The sequence below is a fragment of the Hemitrygon akajei genome, chromosome 30, assembly GCF_048418815.1.
Source record: "Hemitrygon akajei chromosome 30, sHemAka1.3, whole genome shotgun sequence".
NCBI lineage: Eukaryota > Metazoa > Chordata > Chondrichthyes > Myliobatiformes > Dasyatidae > Hemitrygon > Hemitrygon akajei.
The window spans coordinates 5404142-5421739 of record NC_133153.1 but is presented as its reverse complement, the minus strand read 5'-3'; the positions used below and the strand labels follow the sequence as shown (position 1 = coordinate 5421739).

The 17598-nt window shown below is 40.1% G+C and overlaps 1 protein-coding gene across 3 annotated transcripts in view; it reads left to right on the top strand.

The window, feature by feature from the left end:
- The first annotated feature begins 3103 nt into the window (after positions 1-3103).
- LOC140718767 (zinc finger protein 280C-like) overlaps positions 3104-17598 on the top strand; it is a 121897-nt gene continuing 107402 nt past the window's right edge. For 2 of the 3 annotated variants that reach the window (XM_073032895.1, XM_073032892.1), the window contains exon 1: positions 3104-3217. The gene's annotated coding sequence lies outside the window, so the exon portion shown is untranslated. The remainder of the gene's footprint in view (positions 3218-17598) is intronic. The other variant, XM_073032893.1, reaches the window with a different exon arrangement.

Here is a 17598-nt window from a genome sequence, read left to right as displayed (position 1 = left end):
CTTTCTCAGTTATTCCATAATTGTCATTTTACCATTCCTTTTTGCACTGCTTCAGATTGCATTGTTATCTCTCCACCATTCACCTCAGGGATGTGTGTGTAACCCACTGCTTGACTCTCTCTAACCCATGACTGTGTGGTTAGGCACAGCTCAAATGCCATCTATAAATTTGCTGACAATACAACTATTGTTGGCAGAATCTCAGATGGTGATGAAGGGACGTACGGGAGTGAAATACATCAGCTAATTGAGTGGTGTTGCAGAAACAACATTGCACCCAACAACAGTGAGACCAAAGAACTGATTGTGGCAAGATGAAGGAACACACACCAGTGGTCATGGAGGGATCAGAAGTGGAAAGGGTGAACAATTTCAAGTTCCTGGGTGTCAGTATCTCTGAGGACCTATCTTGAACCCAACAAATTGATGCAGCTACAAAGAAGTTTGGGGAACTATGAAATGTCACCAAAGGCAAGCAAAAATATCCACAGATGTACCATGGAGAACATTCTAACTGATTACCTCACTATCTGGTATGGTGGGTGGTGGTCTATTGCACAGGATCAAAATGTGCTTCAGAGTCGTAAATTCAGTCAGTTCAATCATGGGCAGTAGCCTCTGTAGATCCAGGACATCTTCAAGGGGTGATGCCTCAAAAAGGTGGCACCCATTGTTAAGGATCCCCATCACCCAGGTTATGCCTTGTTCTCGTTGCTACCATCAGGAAGGAGGAAGCCTGAAGACTTCAGGAACTGCTTCTTCCCTTCTTCAAACCAATTCTTGAATGGACATTGAACCTTACTGTAATTTGTTTTTTTCTATTATGTATTGCATTGTACTGCTGCCGCAAAGACAATAAATTTCACAATGTATGCTGCTATGAAACCTGATTCTGTTGTTTCAAGCTTTTTAAAATTATTGTATTTATTTTTACCAGGTATAGTTAATTTCATGCAAGGGATTTCATTGCACCTGGTGTACATAATGATCAGAACCCTGGCCACACCAACAGAAAGTGTTCTATGTTTTGAATGAAATGTAGAAGCATTTTTCTTCCATTATCATTGGGAATCAGGCTCTTAGTGGCCCAAGTATTTTGGTAATTCCACTTCCATTTGCCAATACATGTCATGGAGACTAAAACAACCTGATACAGATATTCTCCCGATGCTGCTGTGCTGTTTTTGTTACCCTGCACTCATTATATTAATGGTTGGTAATAATTTTTACTGTTAAGTACATACATGTGATGGACAAGTGTAAGGCAAGGACTTTACCTGTAGCTTTATCTTTAAAATTTTCATTTGTGATGATCTTGGAAATTATGGCGATCCCAAGTTCTCTCATTATACATTCAAAAATCCAAAATCTGAAACACTTCCAGCACCAAGCATTTTGGATAAGGGTTACTCAACCTGTATAATTCAGCAATTAAATAAAAAGTTGTATGTTTTCTTTGTAAATGTATTTTCTCCCCCCCCCCATACCTATAGGATCATATTCCAGTAGCAATTCCAGGATCTTCTGTCTCTGAGCTGTTGACATATTATGCAAAATTTGTTTAACTGGTACAAGTTCCTCTCACTTTCAAAATGTTTAAAACTCAACTGTGAAGTTTTGAACAGAACAATCGAAGATGAACGTGCAAAACATTCACAGCTGCTGTTTTAGCATCTCTCAATCTGCAAGATTAAATCCCGGTAGCATCTCATTTTATCTGACGAAGTGCCAAATTACAAAATCATTTACCTAATGTACCTGCTTAATGCATTCACATCAATTGCTTTGCTGAGTAAAATTAAGGAACCTAAATTCTTGTATATCAAATGATGGAAGATTCAACTATCAGAAAGTATTTTATTTTCCAGTCATAGTTAATAATGCCATTGAGAATTTAATGCAGGTGAATTAAATTAATCTGCAATTGAATATTGTAAAGTGAAAGTACTGAGATACCTAAGACAGCCCAGATATATTTTTATTTATAAATACATTCAAAAGCGATGATTGAAACTAAATAGTAGGTAGTGCAAACTTCATGTTATTTAGTCATGCAGCTAAAAACTGATAAACATGAAGCTAATGCTAAGTTTAAAACATATTTTAGAACAAGTGCAGTTCAGGAATGCCATAGTTTGCTAGAGCATTTATAATTGATAACAAATGTTAATCTTGCAGTGAAGTCCATATAATATAAATGAAAAACAAAGTTACTGTCTTTTTGACCCATGGAAAGTTATTATTTTTTTGACTATTGTGTGAAAGCTCCAACATTAATTTATTTTCCTAATAAAGAAAGTAATGATTCACACAATCTAATTCAAGACTGATTTTTCCGTGTTTGCAAGACTGATTTTGGTTGTTAAAGAATGTTAAAGGAGTTATAAAATATTATTAGATAATGTCATACCTTAAAAACAATATTGAATTAGTAATGAGATTAGTTTATATTTCCAACTGTTCACATTTTGAGTATCATGGGGAAGCTATCGTCTCTTTCAGGAAACAGAAGTAACTTTAAATTGACAAGAGCAGATAAAGAAATTTAAACATCATACCATAAAATACTTCATTGCCAAATGACATAAGAGAATCCATAAATAGACTATAAATTCTAGGCCAGAATCTGATGTAGACTTAAAGTAATTTTAAAAAAGCACCATCTATATCACTTTTCCTCCTTCTGGTTTTCTTTGCAATAATAGAAACGTTTCTAATCGTGGATGGTCTGGAATAAACAAGTCTGACATAACTGAAGAACGAAAGCAGAAAACGGCCAAATCATAATAAAGCTTGCGAGATTTAAAAAAAGTTGTGTTCAAAAGGTGAGTAGTGGTTCACTACTAACTTCAATCCGCTAAATACAGATCAACACTTAACAACAATATAAGCATGAAAGAAACAATACACAGGCCAACCAGGGAGGACGTGAATAAATTGTGTCAATGGCAGAGGACAAGTCTTTGCCACTGAAAACCTGAGGGTGAGGGTGAGGGTGAGGAGACTCGCCCGTCCCGCCGGCCGGCCGGCCGCCACGCTCACAGCAGCGTACGCTTCGCGCGCCCACCGCCCGCTGGCGCCGCACGGGCTGCTTCTTACCCATGATCCTCCGCTGGCCCCGCGCGAGATCCCCAGTGCGCACGAGCGGCGGAAAAATTACTATGGTGGCGGAGCGCCGTGGACCCGTTCTCCGCTTCTAGTTCGGGAAAAGCGGGCGGTGAGTTGCTCTGTCTACCGGTAATGGACCTGTCGAGGCGCAGTGCCACGGTCCGATGGCGCTTTGGGGGCGGCCGCATTGAGGGGAGGAGTGGGCCTGTGGTGCGGGCGGAGGGAGCACGGGCGCCATGTTTGGTTGTTGCTGCCCCGAGAGAAGCGGGCGGGCGGGCGGGCGGCCGGCGGCTGACTCACACTTAATGAGGCCTTATTGTGCAATTCCCCTGCCCCTCCCCCCCTCCCGACCCACCTTTGTCACAATGTGCACCCCGATCATTCTGCATGTTTATTTTGGCGGAGGTTATTTTGATGTAAAGCATAGTACGACGCCAGCAGCAGAAAATAGAAATGCACCCAACTCGGGGTAGGGCCACCCAGCCGCTCATCGCCTCTAACATAACGAGCGTTTAAACGCGCACAGACTCGGCTGTTTGCCATCTCCCAAAGTAACTTTCACAATGCAAACACAACACGTGTTTGTTTTGAATCTCGCTGCGTTATTGGAAGTATTTTCTAAATATGTGTTAGCATTGGAGAAAGCAGAAGAGTTACCCGCGCAAGGCTTCTGCAAACGTGGGTCAAAAACGTACTTGCTTAGACTAATCCTGCCAGTGTTTGATTGACTTGGGGTAATGAATACTGTTGCGTTTTCGTTTGGTTTCTGAATTGCTTGTTTATTTTGATGACGTATGTGGTATTAATTCATGCGCTATCGATTCTGTTTAGATCAGCCGACCACATAATGTGTCGCCTAGCCAATGTAAAAACGGAACACTTGATTTAAAGAGATTTGGAGTTTGTTTGCTGCAAAGTACACGTGCTTTTAGGGAAATAACATTGACTGCACTCAACTGGTTTAACAATGAGCCTTAAACGAGGCGTTACTGTTGTAGTTAGGAATGCTTTTATTAGTTTGGGTAAGGTGATTGCGAATGCCCTAAAATTGCACAAGATAACGGCTTATCTTACTTATCTTACAATATCTTACTATTGTCCTCTGTAATGAAATACTTTAGTACTCAGTTATTTTCCTATAAAGATTCAAATTCCCAATTATTTGCTAATTTGGAGTAGGAATGGTGAAGTGAAAATTGGTTGAAATGGAACATTATTGAAATTTGGTTAAGGCTAATTTTTCATGTTAATACTAGTTCATGGTAAAATACTATGCAATGCTATACAAATTTGTTAAGGTGTGAACCTTTTAGTGATTTTTGAGACTTGCACTTGTGTTCTTGTCACTTTGTGCTGTTTTATTGCAAGGATTCTCAAAACGGAGGGGTTTTTAAAAAGGGGAGGGCCATCTGACTAGATATTCATAATTGTTGAATGTTTATCTTGATCTCTAACAGAAAAACGTGCTCTTTGAGCTAGTCATTTATGTTTTTAGGAATATTTTGGTGTTTTCATTACTGCACAGTCCTATTCAAAATTAGTTTTTTTCTTATTGGTTTATTTTATACAATTAGCAAGCAATTAATTTATTTTAACCCAATAAAGCCAAAACTTCTGTTTAATAATATAGGGTTTGTTCTTTGAAATATCTAACCCACTTATGTTACCTTTAGTAAATTCCTAACACTTTCAGAAAAACTGTGAGAATAGAAAAAGTTTTTTTTATATATGTTATTCTAAAATGCAAATAAACATTAAAACATAGGATGCAAATATAAAGAACTACTGGCAATTTTGTCCAACTTTTTTTCTTTGAAAACAATTATTAGTACCTTAGCAGGAAAAAAAGCTGGGTATGGAATTGGAATGGGCTCAATTATGATCTCAGTGTTAACCAGGCATGTAAATAATGCCTCCATTTTGTGTTTCTGTGGTCTAATATTTTCATACCAATTATTGATGTTGTATTGCCTTGGGCTGGTAACTGAGGTTGTTGGGATAACTTACCCAATAAATTCAAACATAAGAACTTCAAAATTATTTCTATCGATTATGGAAGAAGATTGGATATATGTAATAATTAAATGGAAATGCATTGTCCAAAGAGAAAGCATGAAATTCAAGCCAGCAATTGCTGTGATTCAGCACTAGCCTGGTATTGAGCTTGGCACCTACCTAGTCTGTATGTTTAACGAAACAAAACAATATCAATTGAATGAATTTTTGCAAGAAAGGTTTGACACTTAAATCATTTAGTTGCCTGGAGTATATGGGTTAAAACATGCCATCTCTTATAATGAAGTTATGTAAAACAATATGAATTTCTGAATGCATTTTTTTGTTGTACATTATATGGATTATGCTGGCTTTCTTTGGTTGTCAGTGTATTGGAGATTACCTTTTGTAATCATCTGGATGCTGATAAGTCTGGTAGCAAGAGGAATCTTCTTGAATTGGCCTTTTGCTCATTGTTCCACATCCAAATATAGTGTTTTTATATTAAAATAGTGCAGAGAGATACAGCATTACACTGAATACTGTAATGATAAATAAATTAGGAAGAGGGGAAAATAGTAATAATTGAAATGCAAAATTCTATTTATGTGATATACTGACACCACAAATTTAAACAACAGAGTTACTCAGTTTGGGTTTGTTGGTTAATTATCAGTTCTTATGAGTAAAAGTTGCAATGAAATCCTTACCCTGAGCTTGAGAAAGTGATTCAGTTAGGAAATCAAACAAGGTGCTGGAGGATCTTGGTAGGTGAGTTAGATATGGCCCTTGTGGCTAAAGGAGTTAGATATGGCCCTTGTGGCTAAAGGGATCGGGGGATATGGAGAGAAGGCAGGTACAGGGTTCTGAGTTGGATGATCAGTCATGATCATACTGAATGGTGGTGCAGGCTCGAAGGGCCGAATGGACTACTCCTGCACCTATTTTCTATGTTTCTATGTGAACAGCACCTATGGAGGGAAATGGACAGTTGATATTTTGCTTTGAACATTGCATCAGGATTGAAGGATAGAGGGGAGAAAGAAGGTCAGTAAAAAGGTGAAGAGACGGTGTGGAGCAAGTGCTAGCAAGCAGTGGGTGGATTCAGGTAAGGAGTGGGATTGGGCTGATGGGGAGAGGAAAATGGAACAGGCTGGGTGACAGGGCAACAGGTGGGAGTTGAGGACTGGAGGGTGGAGCTTGGAAATTTATTGAGTGAGGTGAGGAAGGCAGATGGAACAATGGGCAGAGGGGAATTAGTGTGGGTGGAAGGGGGGAAGAAATGGTGATGGTGAGCTGGGGTTAGTGTAGGTGGAATTAGGTGGGAGAGAGAGAGAGAAAAGGGATAAGGAGCAATTTACTAGATATTGGACAATTCAGCATGCATGCTGTACATTTGTTAGTACACAGGCAGAATACAAGGTGCTGTTGTTCTATACCTGTGTCCTTAATCAGGAAATCCTTGGAAGTTATATTGAATTTCATAAGCACAGGACTAATATTTTTAAATATTTAATTAAGACAATTGACTTGTGTACATATTGGAAATGCTGAAACATGGCATAGGGGTGTGGCAATAGACAATAGGTGCAGAAATAGACCATTCGGCCCTTTGAGCTTGCACCGCCATTCTGAGATCATGGCTGATCATCTATTATCAATACCCGGTTCCTGCCTTGTCCCCATATCCCTTGATTCCCCTTATCCATAAGATACCTATCTAGCTCCTTCTTGAAAGCATCCAGAAAATTGGCCTCCACTGCCTTCTGAGGCCAATATAACCCCCACAACTCTCTGGGAGAAGAAGTTTTTCCTCAACTCTGTCCTAAATGACATACCCCTTATTTTTAAACCATGCCCTCTGGTACTGGACTCTCCCAGCATCTGGAACATATTTCCTGCCTCTATCTTGTCCAATCCCTTAATAATCTTATATGTTGCAATCAGATCCCCTCTCAATCTCCTTAATTCCAGCGTGTACAAGCCCAGTCTCTCTAACCTCTCTGCGTAAGACAGTCCTGACATCCCAGGAATTGAACTTGTGAATCTATGCTGCACTTCCTCTATAGCCAGGATGTCCTTCCTTAACCCTGGAGACCAAAACTGTACACAATACTCCAGGTGTGGTCTCACCAGGGCTCTGTACAAATGCAAGAGGATTTCCTTGCTCTTGTACTCAATTCCCTTTGTAATAAAGACCAACATTCCATTAGCCTTCTTCACTGCCTGCTGCACTTGCTCATTCACCTTCAATGACTGATGAACAAGGACTCCTAGATCTCTTTGTATTTCTCCCTTACCTAAATCTACACCGTTCAGATAATAATCTGCCTTCCTGTCCTTACTCCCAAAGTGGATAACCTCACACTTATTCACATTAAACGTTATCTGCCAAGTATCTGCCCACTCACCCAGCCTATCCAAGTCACCCTGAATTCTCCTAACATCCTCATCACATGTCATACTGCCACCCAGCTTAGTATCATCAGCAAACTTGCTGTTGTTATTCTCAATGCCTTTATCTAAATTGTTGAAGTAAATCGTAAACTGCTGTGGTCCCAATACCGAGCCCTGTGGCACCCCACTAGTCACCACCTGCCATTCGGAGAAACACCCATTTACCGCTACCCTTTGCTTTCTATCTGCCAACCAGTTTTCTATCCATGTCAATATCTTTCCCCCCAATGCCATGAGCTCTTGATTTTACCCACCAATCTCCTATGTGGGACCTTATCAAATGCCTTCTGAAAATCGAGGCACACCACATCCACTGGATCTCCCTTGTCTAACTTCCTGGTTACATCCTCGAAAAACTCCAATTGATTAGTCAAGCATGATTTGCCCTGGTACATGATTTGCATGGTACTGTAACTCAATAGGTACATTTAATGTTAGAGAAATGTTTACAATATGCTTCTTGAAATTCTTCTATGCAAACATCCACAAAAGCAGGAGTGCCCCAAAGAATGAATGACAGTTAAATGTTAGAACCCCAAAGCTCCCCCCCACACATAAGCAGTAGCAAAGCAATGACCACCCCCACCATCAAAAAAGCATCACCACCCCCTACCAAGTACTCAAGCATGCAGCAAAGCTTTGATAAAGACACAGACTTGCAATACCCCAAAGACTACTTGTTCATCTGGTATTCGACATACCACAGGCTTTCTCTCTCCCTAATAAGGGAGAAAGAGGTGTCCCAGTTTCACAGTGAAAGGGGAGACATAATAAAGCAACTGGCTGATGTATGGTATTAAAAGTCTGTTGTGTAGCTTCTTCTGAGCTCTGTGCCCAAAGAACTTGGCTCTCTGGGCACGCAGCCAGCTCGCTGCTTACGATCTCCCGTCTCCCATGATGCATCAGTCAGTGGCACCAGCCTCCAGAGACATGAAAATCCGGCACCCCGAAGGTGTGCTGATCTTCCAGGCCGCATCCTTGCCATATCAAAAAGCGGCCAGTCGTGGGTCCCATTTCTGCAAAGAACCAAAGTCAGTGTGTAACTCCAGGTCATGGTTTTCAAAAGAACCTTGAAAAGGAAAAAGAGAGATATCAAAGATAGAAATAGAACTGTTTCTAAAGATGCAAGCAAAGGAGTCGCCGTCAGGTGCCATATCCTCCTAGGTTCTGCTATTACAGTGGCAGCAACCCAGGCTCAGTTCTGCCACTGTCTGTATGGAGCTCATATGTTCTCCTTGTGACTGCATGGATTTCCTCTTGGTGCTCTGATTTCTTCCCACATTCCAAAGATGTGCGGTTTAGTAGGTTAAATGGTAACATGGGTGTAATTAGGTGATTGATGCTGGTTCTTTTAGCAGGAAGGGTCTGTTCAAGTTTAGTTGTCATTCACCAATACCCATAGGTACAGCCAAACAAAACAGCATTACATCGGGACCTAGGTACAAAACACAGTACCAACAGTCATACGCAGCAAAATGGGCATACAAGCACATATAAGCTATTAGTAAAATAGAGTCACACAAAAAAAATGTTCCAAGACCGAGTCCATGAATGTTGCATCAGTCTGCAGTTGAACGTAATGTGGCTTGTTTTCTGCCAAATGAACACTGGGGGGCTACACCGCCCTCGGCATTCTGGTGGAGGACACCAATTTCAACGACTCTCTCCTGAGCGACTGTAAACAGGTAACCCTGTGGCTTGAGGCCTAATCCTCGCCACGACTGAGGCCATGTAGCTCCATTGGCGTGCAACAATAAATCAGTCTTGCAGCATTTCACATTAACGCTATCCAAAAGGGTTGTGTGATCACAAGGAAAGCGACCAGAGCGATCACTTGCTGTTAAACTGCACACTGCCTTCATGCACTGACTCCTTGATGCCTCTCTGACGCAGGCAGCAACACGATTCACACCAGTTCAGCTCTTTGTTTCCCCGCCAGTGAGCAATTTGCTGATGGAGTAGACCGGCAGTACTTTAAATTCTTAATGTCCAGCAAGGTTTTGCAATTGTAAAAAAAATAGTTAAGACAATAACACCTTTGCGTTGGCCCTTTAGACGCTGCTGGGTCTGAGTGTGCCACCATCTTACCAGAAGCGTGTTGCTATCATTAAAATAAATATAAAAATTACACCTTGTAAACTTGATGTACTTACTTTTGTTTGGTTTCATTTCATAGCAGATTTTCAGTCTTCATGTTGTAATGCAAATTGTTGACATTACAGAGCAAAGCTTGTAGTTTGAAATTAGCTACAATATATTGAAATGGCTAAAATGGATTTGGAATTTTCTCATCAATACACTTGAGAATATTTTCTAAAAATGATATTGATATATGGTGCTGGCATTGGTCTAACGGGTATATGTGGGCCTTATAACCAGAGTAATGTGATGACATTGCTTAACGTACTAGATAGGAAGACTAAGTTTAGGAAACTTTTTCCCAATGATCTGTCTTGATAAGCTTACTCAAATTCCTGCTGGTAACACATATCTGGATTTGGCTACCGTACTGTTCGCTAATCAGAATGTTTAGTGATTATAAATAACATTGGCCATCAGTGCAAGTGGTAATAGTATTTTAAGTGGAAACCTTTAGAAATATGAGTTTTTAATAGGCATTGCTTGAACATGTTATATTCCTAAAGGGACAAGTAGACTCAGAATCTGAATCCACTTTGATTAAATTTAAACATGGAGGTGTTTTTTATTATAATAATCTGATGTTCTCCCTCCCATCTTTCAGGCAGTGATTTCTAGGGTTTGAATACAGTTCAGATCTTCAACTGTCCATTTCTGGTGCCTAAATTTAAAGCTCTACCTTAAACCTTAGGCCTTGTTCTCCCTGTGATGGAGAGGATTGGGTAAACACACTCTTTAAACACGCTCATTCACCCACACGCAAACATTGCCTTGTCATACATACTGTTGTCGTTGCGGTGAGTGTTTGCACTTCAATGTGCCTCCACCCCCACCTGCCCGGTATATTCTCATAATTAACTCACTGCTACATACATTCAGAGTCAGACACCAAAGTTTAGTTTAATTTCATTCTTTTTTTGTATTTAACTGTAAATGTATGATTGTGTTGAGTGTTCTGCTGTTTCACTGCTGGGTTGTAAACTGAATTGATGTGCTCAGGCTGGCTTTATAATGCCTTTACTGCTGTACACAGTGGAATATTCCATTTATTTAGTAATGGGGATGTGTAAATGTGTGTATGTTTGTATACTGTATTTAAGGTAGATACTTATTTATTTTGTAATATTGTAACTACATTGTAGGGTGCATCATTCTAATTCATCTGTAGTCTTAAGTTAACTTTGTGTAATTAAAGATGGTATGTTCTAGTGCTGAATAAAAAGATTATTGCCCTCAGTATGAGAGAGATGGGAGTTCACATTGGACAAGTACAAGTACAGAGCTATTACTGTGTTTTCTTGTAGATATCATTTTGTAAAGTTGCCATTTTTCTTTTCACTAATTTTTGTAAGTTTGATTTTATGATGCACCTAATAAACACACTTGCACTGAAGTGCTAAGTGACTCCAGCCATTTATTCCTTTCATCATAACCCATGTTAACATACCCTGTCTAAGCTCTGTCCTTTAAGTTTAGGCCTCTCACTTGTATATTCTTGAATTAAATGCTCCAACTGACTATCCTGGCTCCCCTCTCCACCTTCCCCCACCCTCCACCGCCTGGTCTCCTTTGTTCAAAAGAAACCAATCCAGCTTTGACAGTCTCTTCAACCTTGCTAATGTCGTCATAAATTATTTATATAACCTCTAGTATGACATCTTCCATGATGGCGTAGTGGTTAGCATGGTGCTATTACAGCTCGGGGCGTTCCAATTTCGGCGCTGTCTGTAGGAGTCTCTATGTTCTCCCTGTGGAATGCGTGTGTTTTCCTTGGGTTTTCTCCCACAGTCCAGGCCACGTAGGTTAATTGGTCATTATAAATTGTCCCATGATTAGATTAGGTGTAATTGGAGTTGTGGGGTTGCTGGGGTGGCATGGCTTGAATGGCCAGAAGGGCCGCACCACTAAATAAATAAATATATAAACATAAATTCCATGTAGTATGGTGATCAGAATAACGCAGTACTCTAGCTGTAACCAAACTAGTATGTGTATGCTCATAACATTTCTCCTGCTCTGGTCATCAGCCTGTAAAATTCTGTGCACCATCTTAATCACACTTTTTTCCTGTTCTGCTGCACCCAGGATCTCTGTTTCTCTGACTTTCCCAACCAATGTGTGGTTTGGGACCTTTTCTAATGGCTAAATAAGTTCCTGTATTCTACTTCAACTACATTGAGCCATCTTCATTACATCTTCAAATTGTCTTTAGGCACGAGCTTAGTTCATTTTGAGTGTGCACTTAACCCTGTGCTGGTTTGTGTTGTCGCTTGAGTTTTTTTTAGTAATTTCTTGCCTTTGTTGTTGGGGTTATAGTCCCATCTCCTCATTTCTCCTCTAAACAGCTGACCTATGTTAGCAATTATCTTGACCCCTAACACACCCTTTTGCCAAAGAAGATCTCACAGCAGCCTGATTTTTCTCTCATTCTTTTTTTAAAAGTCTGAAATATACAGTACTGTGCAAAAGTCTGTGGCACATTAGATGATTTTATGTAAAATTTGTTTTAGGTTTTTATTTTTTGTTTTCTGCATTAGTGTGTCAGTACAAAAGAGCAAAATTTCAATTTCCATACATTTGTTTTCCAAAAATTAAATGTTACAAAGAATTTTTAGTATTTCGTCAAAGTAAGTGACATTGAGTAATAAACCAATTTTCAAATAAATAATTACTTTGTAGGTATAGAACTCATTGCATGATGAAACAAGACAAACAGGTTCTAATTATCAATAACAGAATGAGTTGAATGAACTAAACTGATTAACTGAAACCGAAATGGGTGTAGAAGGAATCAAACTGGGCGAAGGACAACCAAACTAAAAGGTGAGGGCATGGCAATGTGACAGTTTTACCTACAAATCATCAATTCTTACACCATGGTAAGAGTGACATAACAAGATGCAAAAGCAGAATTTTTCGAGGCAGACTGGAGTTTCAAGATGTGTCCAAGCTCTTCTGAAAAAGCACAAAGAAATGGGCAAAGTTGAAGACCAGAAAAGCAGAGGCCCTCTACAGACCAGAGAAGTCTTCAGGAAAGATTTGCTGCCATTCCCTCGAAGTCGAAGCAAAGCCAAGAGATCCAGCTACGCACAAAAACACAAAGACTGAAGCACTGAACAATGGCAGCAAGTGCTCTGGATCAATGAGTCAAAGTTTGAAATTTTTGGCTCAAACAGGAGACAGTTTGTCTGTAGAAGAGCTGGAGAACGCTACATGGATGAGTATCTGCAGCCAACATTGAAGCATAGTGGAGGTTCCCTGCAGCTTTGGGGCTACATTTCTGCAAGTAGAGTTGGTGATTTGCTCAGAATGAACGGAATCCTCAATGCTAAGAAGTACAAGCAGATTCTCACCCGGGAGGTGTCTGATCCTTCATTTTGCAGGACATTGATCAAAAACACACGAACAAGGTCGTAAAGAACTACGTTCAACGAAACTAACAAGGTGTTCTGCAACAGATGTAATGGCCTCTGTAGAACACTGATCTCAATATAATCAAGGCTGTCTGGGAGTACCAGGAGAGACAGAAGTAAACGAGACAAATTCTGGAGAACTGGCAAGTTCTGTTAATATGCTAGAACCAATCTATCAGTTGATTTTCTCATATAAGACTGTATGACGGTATACCTAAGAGAATTAATGCAGTTTTAAAGGCAAAGGGTGGTTACACCAAATATTGATTTGATTTTGTGTTTTACTGTTTACCGCTCTTTATAGCAATTATTTTGATATGTAGAAACTTCTCATTTCATTGAAAAAGGATCTAGTGCTTTCCTGGTGTATATGACGAATTAACCCTTCTTGGGCTTCCAGCCGGGTATGAATATCGCTTTTTAACTGACGTTTTGATGGCAAACTCTGCCATTCCTGATGAAGATGGCAGAGTTTGTGATCAAAACATAGGTTAAATTTGATTCCTGTACCTGGCTGGAAGCATGAGAAGAGTTTATTTTTCATCTCATTATCTTTGAAAGCATCTTTGCTTTACGGAATTTGTTTACGTGTGCCTAAAGACTTTTGCACAGTACTGTATTTTATACAGGGTCTTTGTATTTATGTATTGTTTTAAGCCTTGTGTTAGTTTCTCTGACATCTATTGAGATTTGGGAATTTTTTATTTTCATTTATTAGAATCATATTCTGAAATTTCCCTGAGTTTTTAAATTCTTCACTGTATTCTGACTGATATATTTCTTGTAAAAAGTGACTTGTTACAGTTGAGAAACTTTATTCCTATTCTATTGTCCTCATTAATTATGTTAAATGTTTGAATATCATTGCAGTCTGTGTGATGTATTCCTGTTGCATCCTCTTACTTACCCAGGGACATTCCTTAACACCAAGTCCAGTAGTAATCCCTTGTTTGATTGGTTTGCTCCTTCATAATTTATTTTTTGTTCAATGTGTTACAGCAATCCTGTATATTCTATACTACTTACTCTGTTATTTCTGTTAATATTTGGGTAGTTGAATGTCTCCTATAGTTATTACTTTGTTTCTTTTCGCATTTCTCTGAAATTTGTTGACATACAGGTAGTCCCCGGGTTACGTACGAGTTCTGTTCCTGAGTCCGTCTTTAAGTCGGGTTTGTACATAAGTCGGAACAAGTACATCCGGTATTATTTAGTGCCAGTCAAATGTTTGTCTTAGTATATAGTATATATTTTACCTTTCTATGCATATAAAACACTTAAGAAACGTATATATTCCAATAATTAAACCACTGCTTAGTAACTTTCATTGGGGCAGGGCCTTTCACATGCTCCATTATTCTCACTTTATCCTTTAAAATTGTTCCAATCATTGACCGACTGTAGCCTAACGCTTTTCCAATGACCGATGGCGTTTCAACTCTTTCCAAACGCTTTATTTTTTCCACTTTATTTTCATCGCGATCTCTTCCCATCAACGGAACGGAACCACTGTGGGCGGCGGGTCCTAACCTCCGCTGGCTGCCGAGGTCCGCTGGGTCCTAAGGATCACCGTACTGGATTCCCTGGGTCCGAAAGTCCACCGCACTGAGACAGGTTAAATGGGATAAGTGCGGGCTGTGCTGGGTTTGGGTGCTGTATTTGATCCTCCATGATATTCTGCGTGGGAACTTAAACTGGAGGTGACTGTTTATTTTTACAAGGTCGAGTTGCGTGCTCGACATCAACAGCACGAATGGTACGGGAGTCACTGGATAGACATCAACCCGGCACGGGAGTGGTCTGTGGCTGGATCGAACTTGGGAACCTCCGTTCTCGAGTCCGGCGCTGATCTCACTGCGCCACTAGCCGACTGGAACAGGGGGGTGGGGGGGGGTGCAGGGTCAGGGTGAATCTTGCTAAGAAAAATTTAAGCCAAATACAAAGTTACACACTCAACACATTGTCAACGGCAGCAGCTTAAAATGGCGGACGGCGTTCTCCTTCCTCGGTTCGTAAGTACGAGTTGTCCATAAGTCGGACGTTCGTAACGCGGGGACTACTTGTAGTTGCTCTTATGTTACTCTACAGAACACTCCTAGCAATTGACTTTCTTTCCTTCCCGATATAAACCTTATGGCTTCATTTATTAAATCTTGTGCATAGTGCATTTTTCCTTAACCATTCTTGCTTCATCCCTCCTTTTGCTTTTATCCCCTCTTGTGATAACTAAAGATGCTGTAATCAGGACTATTGAAATGCTGTCTATGCCCATCTCTTAGCCATGTTTCACAGTATCATATCTTTTTGTATCTTTATTTTGTAGAGTCCTTGTACTAAACTATGAAGAATTATTATACTCTTTTGCTTTTAATTTTGCCTTCCTCCACTATGAAATTTCAGTCAGGATCCCACTTCTTTCTCCAAGCTAGATTTAACTTTCCCTAGTGTTATAAGCTGAACCTTTCACAACCACAACCCTTTGAGTTGCAATGTATGCAGCTGGTATTGGTTCTATTCTCCCCATCCCAAACTGTTCTAAAACCCTCCTTATTTTACTAGTCATACATTGATTTGCAATGATTTATTTCTGGATTTGTTGGAACATGATAGTAGTCATTTGTAGGTGAACTATCTTTGAGGGTCCTGCGTTTTAATCTTGTGTTTTTTCGGTCTAAGATGGCATGTATCACTTTATAACTTCTGTACAGAATGTGACATTGTGACTAAATGTGGAAGCATTTATGTCAAGTTGCACTACATTTGAATTGGACTCTTGCGTCAATGCTTGGCACAATAGACTTTCCATGTGTAATGTAGTATGACCTACCAAGTGGTCTATTTAGACTTCAAAAGTTTTAACAGACCTGTGTACAAAATGCTTTCAGGCAATCTCCAGGTCTTGACAAGATTCCGTTGTGCAAATTTTTTGTAAATCAGAAATGTATGAAAACACTGTATGGAAGAGGATAAAAGAATCAGCTGTGACAAGAGACTCAGCAGGTGCAGGAAGAGCAGCTGCTAGCTGCCTTCACCGACTGAGGTGAGGGAGTCTATTCAGCTTACCCCCGCCCTTAGTTACTACATTTTGGTGGGGACAGTGGGGAGGGGTACTGGTAGTGGTCCAGGAGGGGAATAAGGAAAGTGGAAATGTCTTGTTTCCACCAAGCACAAGATCCTTGCAGTCCGAAACCTTAGTTTCCAAAACACACTTATATGTCGGGCATTTGTTACTTGTGGGGGACTGATAAGAAAACTGTGATATTTCAAGGTAACACATATGCTGGAGGAGCTCAGCGGGTCTATGGGAAAAAAATTACAGTTTATGTTTCAGGCCGAAACATCGATGAGTACTGCCAAAGGGTTTCAGCCCAAAATGTTGACTGTACTTTTTGCATAGATGCTGTCTGGCCTGCTGAGTTTATCCAGCATTTTGTGTGTGTGCTGCTTAGATTTCCAGCATCTGCAGATTTTCTCTTGTTTATGTTTCAAGATAACATGGTAATCTTTAAATGTAAAGATTTGTATGAAGATGAATTCTGTGAAATAAGTGTGTAGAATAATATTGGCAAAAAATAAACAGGAAATCTATAATATTATGGATGAGATTGTAACCCAGTTGAGTGAAGTGTCATTTATGCATGTGTTGAAAGAGAGAATAAAGCTACACTCTGTGCAGATCCCTGCAGCATCTGGAGACCCTGTAATCTGTCCTGGAGGCTGACATCAGAACATCTTTATGAGGGTGAACCATTGCAAGGCATCAGCCCCTGATGCCTTGGGTACTGAAAACCTGTTCCAACAGACTTCCAGGACAGCTTCAGTCTCTCACTCGGATGTTCCCACTTACTTCAAAAGGGTGACAATCATACCAGTGCCCAAGAAGAGCAGAGTGAGCTGCCTCAATGACTGTTGCCCAGTTGCACTCATATCAACTTTGAGAGTTTGATCATAGCCAGAACCAACTCCTGCCTAAACAAGGGCCTGAACCCTGTTGCAGTTTGTCTGTTGCCACAATAGGTCTCCAGTGGATGCAAAATTCACTCGGCCTTGGATCACCTGGATAATAGTAATACCCACTTCAGGCTGTTGTATATTGATTACAACTCAGTGTTCAAGCCAACATACCTCAGTATATATCAACAATCTCCAAAACCTGGGCCTCGGTACCTGCCTCTGCAACTGAATCCTTGACTTCCTCATTGTTACGTATTCAGGCAACAATAAATATATACGAGTTAGGCAAGGGTTTTCATAACAAATAACACCTTTATTAAACACTGAAAACCAACCCCCCAAAAGTAAACAAACATTAGCTTAAATGGAACTCAGCTGCTGTGCGGCAGATTCACAGATCTTAATAGCGTTGCAGATCAAACAGTCTTTAAAGCGGTATTGAAAAAAAAACAGTTCTTTAAAGCGGTATGCCGAAAGAAAACAGTTCTTTAAAGCGGTATGCCGAAAGTTCAAAAGCTCACAGTCCATTTAA